This window comes from Chiloscyllium plagiosum, unplaced genomic scaffold, assembly GCF_037043375.1.
Source record: "Chiloscyllium plagiosum isolate Xiang-an unplaced genomic scaffold, Cpla_swu_hap1 HiC_scaffold_17, whole genome shotgun sequence".
In the NCBI taxonomy this organism is placed as follows: Eukaryota; Metazoa; Chordata; class Chondrichthyes; order Orectolobiformes; family Hemiscylliidae; genus Chiloscyllium; species Chiloscyllium plagiosum.
Genome location: NW_028270155.1, coordinates 3,735,576 through 3,748,641, shown reverse-complemented (window position 1 = coordinate 3,748,641; position 13,066 = coordinate 3,735,576). Strand labels below are relative to the sequence as shown.

Below are 13,066 nucleotides of genomic sequence, written 5' to 3'. Positions count from 1 at the left end.
GGGACAGCACGGGGTTAGATACAGAGTAAAGCTCTATCTACACTGTCCACCATCAAACACTCCCAGGACAGGGACAGCACGGAGTTAGATACAGAGTAAAGTTCCCTCTACACTGTCCCCATCAAACACTCCCAGGACAGGGACAGCACGGGGTTAGATACAGAGTAAAGTTCCCTCTACACTGTCCCCATCAAACACTCCCAGGACAGGGACAGCACGGGGTTAGATACAGAGTAATAAAGCTCACTCTACACTGTCCCCATCAAACACTCCCAGGACAGGGACAGCACGGGGTTAGATACAGAGTAATAAAGCTCACTCTACACTGTCCCCATCAAACACTCCCAGGACAGGGACAGCACGGGGTTAGATACAGAGTAAAGTTCCCTCTACACTGTCCCCATCAAACACTCCCAGGACAGGGACAGCACGGAGTTAGATACAGAGTAAAGCACCCTCTACACTGTCCCCATCAAACACTCCCAGGACAGGGACAGCACGGGGTTAGATACAGAGTAAAGTTCCCTCTACACTGTCCCCATCAAACACTCCCAGGACAGGGACAGCACGGAGTTAAATACAGAGTAAAGCACCCTCTACACTACGCTGAGACAGATGGGATTTTGAGGGCAGTGGGATTAGAGGGAGGGTCTCTGTTGTGGGACAGACGTTGAGAGTGGTTTGCCAGCCTTTAACAGGGGTCTGACTGCTGAACGATGATGTTTTGCTGAGGGAGAATTGAAGCTGGCAGCTTGTATATCTCTCACTGTCAGTCGATGCGGTCTGGCTGGTTTCTGATCTAATGACCTGACCTGGAGAGAGCTGAATGGCGATGATTAGGTCATTGCTTCTTTCTGACAGCAGCGACATGCCCCATTACTAACTGAGCGCCTCTTCATTGGTTCACTCCATCACTGTGTTACTGAGCTACAACCTTGGTACACCTGTCGATATCTCTACCAGGGCTGCACAGCAGGAACAAACCCCATCAGCCTCCTGAAAATAAAGCGACGATTCAATCTCAGCCCAGCTTGCTTTTGTTATGGATAAGGCTGGAATCTTTACACATAGCCACAGGCAATCATAGACTCACAGAGTCATACAGCACAGAAACAGACCCTTCGATCCAACTCATCCATGCTGACCAGGATTCCAAAACTAAACTAGTCCCACTTTCCTGCGAATGGTCCATATCCCTCTAAACCATTCCTATCCTTGTACCTGTTCAAATGTTGCAATTGTGTCTGCATTCACCACTTCCTCTGGCAGCTCATTCCATACACGCACCACCCTCTGTGTGAAAACATTGCCCCTCATGTCCCCTTTCAATCTTTCTCCTCTCACCTTAGGTTTGAACTCCCTCACCCCAGGGAAAAGACCTTGGCTATTCACCTTACCCATGCCCCTTATGATTTTGTAGACCTCTATAATGTCCCTCAACTTCCTACGCTCCAGCGAAAACAGTCACAGCCTCCCCACCTTCTCCTCAAAACTCAAACCTTCCATTCTCAGCAACACCCTGGTAAATCTTTGCTGAGTCCTCTCCAGTTTAATAATGTCCTTCCTATCGCAGAGTGACCCAACAGTGTACAGTCATTGCCAACAACTGGGCAGACAGTAACACTATGTCTCAATTCTCCTCCAGAAATACACTCCGTGATGGACTTCTGTTCAACAACAACTTCCATTACATTGCTGACGAAATTGCAAACAAACCCCCTGACAACAGTCACGTTTCACAGTCTGTATTCGGAGAGGGGTCAACAGAACTGAAACGGTGAAATCATGAGGCCAGTTCACACAGAGTAAAGGAGGATCGCTCTAATTGTAGAAGATTAATGTAGAAGATTACAATATTTTTATGGTTGCCAATTAAGCATTTTGTCTATTGTGTACAGACATCTATAACTCTGTAAAATAAAGACTCACACAGCCATGTACATTATAAATACAAACATACTCTGTACATGTACTGCACTGTGTATGCATCACATACATCCCTGTATATATAATGCAAATACAGCACTGTGCGTATATTCTATACAACCATATAACTGTGTATTTTATAAACATATATACACGACATTCCATGTATATTGTAAACACTGATACAACATCCTGTGTAAACAAGAGCTTCTACAGATATAAAAACAGAGTATGTGAAGTAAGTGTGTGATTCTTATAGGATGTGACTGGGGAACTGACAACAGGGAACTAGGAATTAGATAATTTAACTCAATATTTTGCCTCAGTCTTTCCCTCCAACCATAACATGCAATTTTTTTTCTTTCTGTTTGTGCCTGTTTGTTTCTGTGGGAGGAGGAATTTATAGAGCTTCTGAGTTTTAATCAGCAGGGTGTGATTTGCCAACAGTTTATAATTGTTTCCCTGAACGAGAATTTATTTGCTTGTCACAAATGGAACTTTTTGTTCAGTACCGAAATCTGCTCCATTGTTTCCTGCTAACCTGGGTCTGGATCTCCGTTAAGTTGGGAAATGCTATGTGCTTTAATAAGTCTTGACCTTTTGTGACACCTGTGGGAATGGCAGGACCTTGATTTCCATTGCCCTGTCCCAGTGAGGGTGACAGCTACAACACTGGCATATACCTGACAATGTAGAAGATTGCCCAGGTATGTCCTGAACATTAAAAGCAGGACAAATCCAACCCAGCCAGTTACTGCCTCATCAGTCTCCTCTCCATCCTCAGTACAGTGATGGAAGGGCTCATCAACAGGACTATCAAGCAGCACCTGCTCAGCAATAACCTGCTCAGTGACGCCCAGTTTGGGTTCCCCCAGGGTCACTCAGCTCCTGACCTCATTCCAGCCTTGGGTCAAACATGGACAAAAGAGCTGTATTCCAGAGGGGAGGGGAGAGGGACAGCTCTTGACATTAAGGCTGCATTTGACCGAGTGTGGCATCAAGGAGCCCGGGCAAAACTGGAATCATTGGGTATCAGGGAGCCGATTGGAGGTCAGTTATCTCAGCTCCAGGACATCTCTGCAGGAGCTCCTCAGGATAAAGTCCTCAGCTGCTTCATCAATGACCTTCCCTCAGAAGTGGGGATGTTCAGCATCATTCACAACTCCTCAGATTCTGAAACAGTCCATGTTCAAATGCAGCAAGATTTGGACAATACCCAGGCTTGGGCTGACAAGGGGCCAGTAACATGCACACTACACAAATGCCAGGCATTGACCACCTCCAATTAGACAGAATCTTAACATCTCCCCTTGACTTTCAATGGTGTTACCTTCACTGAATCTCCCACTATCAACATCCATGGGGTTACCATTAAACAGAAACATATAAATATAATGGTTACAAGAGCAGGTCAGAAGCTAGGAATCCTGCAGCAAGTAACTCACCTCCTGACTCCCCAAAGCCTGTCAACCATCTGAAAGGCACAAGTCAGGAGTGGGATGGAATACTCCCCATTGGATTATTGCCTGGATGGAGCAGCTCCAACATCATTTAAGAAGCCTGACACCATCCAGGACAAAGCAGTTCATTTGATTGGCACCACATTCACAAACACGCATCCACCACCGATGCTCAGTAGCAGCAGTGTGTACCATCTACAAGATACACTGCAGAAACTCACCAAGGCTCCTTAGACAGCACCTTCCAAACCCATGGCCATTTTCATCCACAAGGACAAGAGGCAGCAGGTACATGGGAACACCACCCCCTGCAAGTTCCCCACCAGGCCACTCACCATCCTGACTTGGAAATATATCGCCGTTCCTTCAGTGTCACTGGGACAGTGTCCTGAAATTCTCTCTATAAGGGACAGTCTGGATATATCTACAGCACATGGACTGCAGTGAGTCAAGAAGGCAGCTCACTCCCATCTTCTCAAGGGGCAACTAGGGACGGGTATTAAATACTGGGCCCAGCCAGCAACCCCCATGATTGAATAAGAAAAGACAAGAGCAACTAAACAGGTTAGGAATGTATTCGTTGGTATTTAGAAGAATAATGGATGATCAAAAACACATGATCCTGAGGAGCCTTGACAGGGTGGGGGATGAGACGATGTTTCCACTAGCGAGTGTGTCTCAATCAAGAGGGCATAATGACAGAAGGGGGCACTCAGTTAATACTGAGCTGCAAAGGAACTGCTTCTCCAAGAAAGCAGTGAATGTGTGGAATTCGGTACCTGAGAGAGGTGTGATAGGTCCATCACTGAGAGCAGAAGAGCAGGTGGAGAAGCAGAATCAGGCCATTTGGCCCATTGAGTCTGCTCCACCATTTGTTCATGGCTGATATATTTCCCAACCTCACTCTCCTACCTTCTCCCTGTAACCTTTTATCCCTTTACTAATCAAGAGCCTATCGAAGTCTGTCTTAAATACACTCAGTGACGTGGCCTCCACAGCCCTCTGCAGCAATGGGCCCCACAGGTTCCCCACCCTCTGGCTGAAGAAACTTTCCCTCATCTCAGTTCTAAAGGGCCGCCCCCTTCCCTCTGACACGGTGCACTTGGGTCCCAGTCTCTCCTACTCGTGGAAACATCTTCTCCGTGTCCAGGCTATCCAGATCTCTCAGTATTCTGTACGTTTCAATCAGATCCCCCCTCATCCTTCTCAACTCCGTTGAGCACAGACAGAGAGTGCTCAACCGCTCCTCATATAGAGTCATAGAGTCATAGAGATGTACAGCATAGAAACAGACCCTTCGGTCCAACCTGTCCATGCCGACCAGATATCCCAACCCAATCTAGTCCCACCTGCCAGCACCCGGCCCATAACCCTCCAAACCCTTCCTATTAATATACCCATCCAAATACCTTTTAAATGCTGTAATTATACCAGCCTCCACCACATCCTCTGGCAGCTCATTCCATACACGTACCACCCTCTGTGTGAAGATGTTGCCCCTTAGGTCTCTTTTATATCTTTCCCCTCTCACCCTAAACCTATGCCCTCTCGTTCTGGACTCCCAAAAGACTTTGCCTATTTATCCTATCCATGCCCCTCATAATTTTGTAAACCTCTATACGGTCATCCCTCAGCCTCTGACGCTCCAGGGAAAACAGCCCCAGCCTGTTCAGTCTCTCCCTGTAGCTCAAATCCTCCAACCCTGGCAACATCCTTGTAAATCTTTTCTGAACCCTTTCAAGTTTCACAACATCTTTCCGATAGGAAGGAGACCAGAATTGCACGCAATATTCCAACAATGGCCTAACCAATGTCCTGTACAGCCACAACATGACCTCCCAACTACTGTACTCAATACTCTGACTAATAAAGGAAACCATACCAAACACCTTCTTCACTATCCTATCTACCTGCGACTCCACTTGCAAGGAACTATGAACCTGCACTCCAAGGTCTCTTTGTTCAGCAACACTCCCTAGGACCTTACCATTAAGTGTATAAGTCCTGCTAAGATTTGCTTTCCCAAAATGCAGCACTTCGCATTTATCTGAATTAAACTCCATCTGCCACTTCTCAGCCCATTGGCCCATCTGGTCCAGATCCTGTTGTAATCTGAGGTAACCCTCTTCGCTGTCCACTACACCTCCAATTTTGGTGTCATCTGCAAAATTACTAACTGTAACGCTTATGCTCGCATCCAAATCATTTATGTAAATGACAAAAGGTAGAGGGCCCAGCACCGATCCTTGTGGCACTCCACTGGTCACAGGTCTCCAGTCTGAAAAACAACCCTCCACCACCACCCTCTGTCTTCTACCTTTGAGCCAGTTCTGTATCCAAATGGCTAGTTTTCCCTGTATTCCGTGAGATCTAACCTTGCTAATCAGTCTCCCATGGGGAACCTTGTCGAACACCTTACTGAAGTCCATATAGATCACACCCACTGTTCTGCCCTCATCAATCTTCATTGTTACTTCTTCAAAAAACTCAATCAAGTTTGTGAGACATGATTTCCCATGCACAAAGCCATGTTGACTATCCCTAATCAGTCCTTGCCTTTCCAAATACATGTACATCCTGTTCCTCAGGATTCCCTCCAATAACTTGCCCACCACTGAGGTCAGGCTCACTGGTCTATAGTTCCCTGGCTTGTCCTTACCACCCTTCTTAAACAGTGGCACCACATTTGCCAACCTCCAGTCTTCTGGCACCTCACCTGTGACTATCGATGATACAAATATCTCAGCAAGAGGCCCAGCAATCACTTCCCTAGCTTCCCACAGAGTTCTAGGGTACACCTGATCAGATCCTGGGGATTTATCCACTTTTAACTGTTTGAAGACATCCAGCACTTCCTCCTCTGTAAACTGGACATTTTGCAATATGTCATCATCCATTTCCTACAGTCTATATCTTCCATATCCTTTTCCATAGTAAATACTGATGCAAAATATTCACTTAGTATCTTCCCCATTTTCTGTGGCTCCACACAAAGGCCGCCTTGCTGATCTTTGAGGGGCCCTATTCTCTCCCTAGTTACCCTTTTGTCCTTAATATATTTGTAAAAACCCTTTGGATTCTCCTTAATTCTATTTGCCAAAGCTATCTCATGTCCCCGTTTTGCCCTCCTGATTTCCCTCCTAAGTATACTCCTACTTCCTTTATACTCGTCTAAGGATTCCCTCGATCTCTCCTGTCTATACCTGACATATGCTTCCTTCTTTTTCTTAACCAAACCCTCCCTTTCTTTAGTCATCCAGCATTCCCTATACCTACCAGCCTTCCCTTTCACCCTAACAGGAATATACTTTCTCTGGATTCTTGTTATCTCATTTCTGAAGGCTTCCCATTTTCCAGCCGTCCCTTTACCTGCGAAAATCTGCCTCCAATCAGTTCTTGCCTAATACCATCAAAATTGGCCTTTCTCCAATTTAGAACATCAACTTTTAGATCTGGTCTATCCTTTTCCATCACTATTTTAAAACGAATAGAATTATGGTCGCTGGCCCCACAGTGCTCCCCCACTGACACCTCAGTCACCTGCCCTGCCTTATTTCCCAAGAGTAGGTCAAGTTTTGCACCTTCCCTTGTAGGTACATTCACATACTGAATCAGAAAATTGTCTTGTACACACTTAAGAAATTCCACTCCGTCTAAACCCTTAACACTATGGCAGTCCCAGTCTATGTTTGGAAAGTTAAAATCCCCTACCATAACTACCCTATTATTCTTACAGATAGCTGAGATCTCCTTACAAGTTTGTTTCTCATTTCCTTCTGACTATTAGGGTGTCTATAATACAATCCCAATAAGGTGATCATCCCTTTCTTATTTCTCAGTTCCACCCAAATAACTTCCCTGGATGTATTTCCGGGAATATCCTCCCTCGGTACAGCTGTAATGCTATCCCTTATCAAAAACACCACTCACCCTCCTCTCTCGCCTCCCTTTCTATCCTTCCTGTAGCATTTGTATCCTGTAACATTAAGCTGCCAGTCCTGTCCATCCCTGAGCCATGTTTCTGTAATTGCTATGATATCCCAATCCCATATTCCTAACCACGCCCTGAGTTCATCTGCCTTCCCTGGTAGGCCCCTTGCATTGAAATAAATGCAGTTTAATTTATTAGTCCTACCTTCTCCCTGTCTGCCCTGACCGTTTGACTCACTTCTGTCCTCAGCTGTACCCATCTCAGATCGATCTCTTTCCCCACCGTCTCCCTGGGTCCCACCCCCGGGTCCCCCCCCCCCCCCCCCCCAACCCCCAATCCCCCGACCTCCACCTTACTAGTTTAAATCCTCCCAAGCAGTTCTAGCAAATTTCCCTGCCAGTATATTAGTCCCCTTCCAAGTTAAGTGCAATCCGTCGTTCTTGTACAGATCACTTCTACCCCAAAAGAGATTCCAATGATCCAAAAATGTGAATCCTTCTCCCATACACCAGCCATGTATTCATCTGCTCTATCCTCCTATTCCTGCCCTCACTAGCTCGTAGCACCGGGAGTAATCCAGATATTACTACCCTTGAGGACCTCCTTTTTAAATTTCTGCCTCTAACACCATGGGCTCTTATTTAGCAGCCTCCTGTGTGGAACCTTGTCAAAGGCCTTCTGGAATTCCAAATAGATCACATCCATTGGCTTTCCCTTGTCTAAACTGCTTGTTACCTCCTGAAAGAATTCTAACAGATTTGTCAGGTATGATCTCCCTCTGACAAAGCCTTGCTGATTCAGCCCTATTCTCCCAAACACCTCCAAGTACTCCGCAATCTCATCCTTAATAATGGTCTCTAAAGTCTTACCAATGACTGAGGTCAGGCTAACGGGCCTATAGTTTTCCATCTTCTTCCTCCCTCCCTTCTTAAACAGGGCTGTTATATTTTCTGGTCCTCTGGGACCCTCCCTAACTCCAATGATTCCTGAAAGACCACCATCAGAGTCTCTGCAGTCTCCTTAGCTATTGCCTTCAGAACTCCGGGGTGTAGTCCATCTGGTTCAGGTGATCTATCTAACTTCAGACCTTTCAGCTTCCCCAGCACCTTCTCCTGAGTGACGGCCACTACACTCATCTCTGCCCCTGACTCTCGGAGTTCTGGTGTGCTGCTGGTGTCTTCCACAGTGAAAACTGATGCAAAGTACCCGTTCAATTCCTTCACCGTTTCTTTGTTCCCTACTACTGTTTCTCCAGCTTTACTTGTCGGCATTTCAAAGTCCATTCTTCCTTCTCGCTGACCTTTTATATCTCTAAAGATGTTCCTGCGGTCTTCTTTTATATTACTAGCTTAGTTGCCCTCATATTTCATCTTCTCCCTCTTATTGTTTTTGTAGTGTTCTCTTCTGGTTGGTGGAGGCTTCCTAATCCCCTGGCATCACTAATCTTCACCACATTGTAGGATTGTTATTTTGTTTTTATGCTGTCCCTGATTTCCAGCAGCTATGGTTTCATCACCCTCCCTTTAGTGTGGTTCTTCTTCCTTGGGACGATTTTCTGCTGTGCCTCTCGAATTGCCTCCAGAACCTCCTGCCGTTACTTCCCCACTGTCTTCCCTACTTGACTTCCCTTCCAATCAACTCTGGCCAGCTCCTCCTTCGTGCTCTTAACCTGTCCACATCCCTCTGTAGACACTTTGTGTCTTCCTCAGCACTTACCTTCCCATCTACTTTTGTGTCATCCATAAACTTGTGACTGTCCATTCACTTCCACATCCAAGGCATGTATATATATTGGAAACAATTGTGGCCCCATCACTGATCCATGTGACACACCTCTAGTTAGAGACTGCCATCCTGAAAATGTCCCCCTTATCCCAACTGTTTATTTTCTATTAGTTAACCAATCCTCTATCCATGCTAATAACACTATTGACTTTTATTGAGTAGCCTGGTGTGTGATACCTTATTGAACACCTTCTGAAAATCCAAAAATATAACATCCACTGCCTCATCTTTATCATAATACTTGTTACCTGCTCAAAGAATTCTAATAAATTTCTCAGACATGATTTCCCTTCATGACGTCACGTTTTCATCTTCACTGCTCCAAGGACAATGAGCCAAATCTCTAATCTTTCCTTGTATCTAAAATTCCTCATCCTGGTATCATTCAGGTAAATCTCCTTGAACTGTCTCCAGATTTTAACATCCTTCCTTAAATAAGGTGCCCAGAATTGAACACAATATTCCAGACGTGGTCTGACCAATGATTTGTAGAGGTGTAGCATCACCTCCTTGCTTTTGTACTCTATGCCTCTATTTATAAACCCAAGGATCCCATTAGCCTTCTGTTTGTCTAATTGAACAAAAATGCTGTGTGTATGTTATAAATAGAAACACTGTGCTATCTGTCTGAGTAAAAATACAATGCGGTGTGTATATTATAAATACAAATACCATACTATCTTAGAAAGACACAGTGCCATGCATATATTATAGATACAAATACTGTGCTGTCAGTCTAAGTAAAAATAAGATACTGGGTGTATATCATAAAAACAAATATACTACAGACTGTCTAAATAAAAATACAAAAACTGCACTGCCTGTGTAAATTAAAACACAATGCTGTATGTACATTATAAATACAAATACTGTACTGTCTGTCTAAATAAACATATAATGCTCTGTATATATTGCAAATAGAAATAAGGTATTGTCAATGTTGAAATACAATGCTGAATGTATATTTGTACTGACTGTATAAATAAAAATTCAGTGCTGTGAGTATTATAAATACAAATACCGTACTAAGTAAAACTGTAATACTGCGTGCATATCATAAATACAGATAATGTATTGTTGAAGTAGAAATACGATGCTGTGTTGCATATTATAAATACCTAGACTGTCCTGTCATAGAATCATAGAATCATCAAATTTTACTGTACAGAATGAGGACATTTAATCCATCCTGTCTGTACTCGCTCTTGAAAGAGCCACCCAGCCAATCCTGCTCTCCAACTCTCTCCAACTCTCCACCCAGCTAATCCTGCTCTCCAACTCTCTCCAACTCTCCACCCAGCTAATCCTGCTCTCCAACTCTCTCCAACTCTTTCTCTGCAGCCCTCTGACATCAGAACTTCCAAATATACATCCAAACCTCTTTTGAAATCTCCTATTGAATCCGCCTCCACACCTCATTGCCAGCTCTCTTGCTGACAGTCTTGAAACTGTGACCACTAGTTACTGACAAACCGATGAGTGGAAACCGAATACCCTCCTTTACCTTGTCAGAATTATTCAGTTTGACCACCTAGTGACATCACATCTTAATCTTCACTGCTCTAAGGACAATAAGCCCTATTTCTGGAATTATTCCTTGCATCTAAAACCCTGTATTCCTAGTGTCATTCAGGTAAATCTCCTTTGAACTGTCTCCAGATTTTAACATCCTTCCTTAAATAAGGTGCCCAGAACTGAACACAATATTCCAGACGTGGTCTGACCAATGATTTGCAGAGGTGTAGCATCACCTCCTTGCTTTTATATTCTATGCCTCTTTTTATCTGGGTGTTCTTGTACACCAGTCAATGAAGGCAATCATGCAGGTACCTTCATAACAAGAGGGATTGAGTATAGAAGCAAAGAGGTTCTTCTGCAGCTGTACAGGGCCCTGGTGAGACCACACCTGGAGTATTGTGTGCAGTTCTGGTCTCCAAATTTGAGGAAAGACATTCTGGCTATTGAGGGAGTGCAGCGTAGGTTCACAAGGTCAATTCCTGGAATGCGGGGCTACCTTACGCTGAAAGACTGGAGCGACTGGGCTTGTATACCCTTGAGATTAGAAGACTGAGAGGGGATCTGATTGAGACATATAAGATTATTAAAGGATTGGACACTCTGGAGGCAGGAAACATGTTTCCGCTGATGGGTGAGTGCCGAACCAGAGGACACAGCTTAAAAATACGGGGTAGACCATTTAGGACAGAGATGAGGAGAAACTTCTTCACCCAGAGAGTGGTGGCTGTGTGGAATGCTCTGCCCCAGAAGGCAGTGGAGGCCCAGTCTCTGGATTCATTTAAGAAAGAGTTGGATAGAGCTCTCAAGGATAGTGGAATCAAGGGTTATGGAGATAAGGCAGGAAGAGGATACTGATTAAGGATGATCAGGCATGATCATATTGAATGGTGGGGCAGGCTCGAAGGGCAGAATGGCCTACTCCTGCACCTATTGTCTATTGTCTATTGTTTGTTATAAACCCAAGGATCCCATTAGCCTTCTGTTTGTCTAATTGAACAAAAATGCTGTGTGTATGTTATAAATAGAAACACTGTGCTATCTGTCTGAGTGAAAATACAATGAGATGTATTATATGATAAATGTAAGTACAGTGTAGCATGTACATTGTAAATACACAGACAGCGCTGTGTAGATATTAAAATGCACACACAGTACTGCTTGAGTACTACAAACACACACATTTTGCTGTGTATGTTACACAGATGTACAGCATATTGTGTATATTGGAATTATAAATTTTGCACTGTGTGTATGTTATAAACCCATACACTGCACCTGGGGTACAGTACAAACAGAGCTACCTTCCTGTGGGACATATGACATTGTATAAATCCCTCATGACAGCCGTTACTAAGGTATCATCAACTCGATGGAATCATCTTTCTGATTCTATTCTCCAGGACAAAGTGCATTGCAGTTTAATCAGTAAAGAGTAGTTTCTGTGCTGTGGGCACACTGACAGTGAGCTGTGGCCAATTAAACAGTATATCAGGAGATTGGCCAAAGTTTCAGTCTTTTCACCATTTTGAGTTTTCTGTGGTGTCTGTTCACTGTGAACTGACTGTGAAATTCCCCTATGTCTCTTTGAATGAACAAACTCTGCTTGAATTCATCTCAGTGAACTGTGAATGGGTACATACACACACACACACACACACCATACCCACCCATATGCACACACATCTACTCACTCTTTCACACACACACATGCTCAGTCCCACACACACACACAGCATGCACACAACATACTCACATGCACACTCACAGACACATTCACTCACAAACACACTCACATACTCCTTCACACACTCCCACACATTCTCTCACACTCATCCACAATCTGATACATTCACTCACCCCCCCCGGTTGTACGCAGACAGATCCACATAAATTAGCACAAATTGGTACAAACTGGAAGACACAGTGAGCGATACAGATAATTCCAAATCCACACTAACCTGCGAGCTGATAGTGTCGGCTGACTCTGATCTCCGGAATAAAGGGCTTAGGCAAGGTCAGGAGAAATCTCTGTGACGGTACGTTCCTCCCCTTCCTGCAAACAGCACTTGTTTTTGCTGTTTGAATTGAATGAAAGTTAGCTCCCAGAAAAGGGATGGTTTCAAAAGATGATTTCAGAAATAAAGCTTTAGCAGATGTAGAGAGAAAGAGGGGGGATGTGAGCTGGTGAACAGTGAGCTCAGTTCTGAACACTGCTTCACTCTGCCCTCTCTCAGAGAGAGGAGCCAGCTCCAGGCAATAGTAGCCTCTCTCAAGCCAGAGAAATCTCTGCTGCTGGCACAGAGCGTCAGCAGCACCAGGGACAGCGATTCATAACAACCCATCCCCATCACAGCAACCAGCTGGAGGCAAACCTGAGAAAGCACAGCCTCCCTCGGACAGGACCTAGGGGGGACCTCTGGCCCCTCTCTGACCCCTCACCCCACCC

The 13,066-nt window shown here is 44.7% G+C and overlaps 1 long non-coding RNA gene across 1 annotated transcript in view; it reads right to left on the bottom strand.

Annotated features, from left to right (window-relative positions):
• Nucleotides 1-12,853, bottom strand: part of LOC148147276 (uncharacterized) — a 108,905-nt gene extending 96,052 nt beyond the window's left edge. The window contains exon 1 of the long non-coding RNA XR_015759846.1: nt 12,579-12,853. This is a non-coding gene — a long non-coding RNA (uncharacterized LOC148147276). The remainder of the gene's footprint in view (nt 1-12,578) is intronic.
• Between the last annotated feature and the right edge of the window lie 213 nt (nt 12,854-13,066).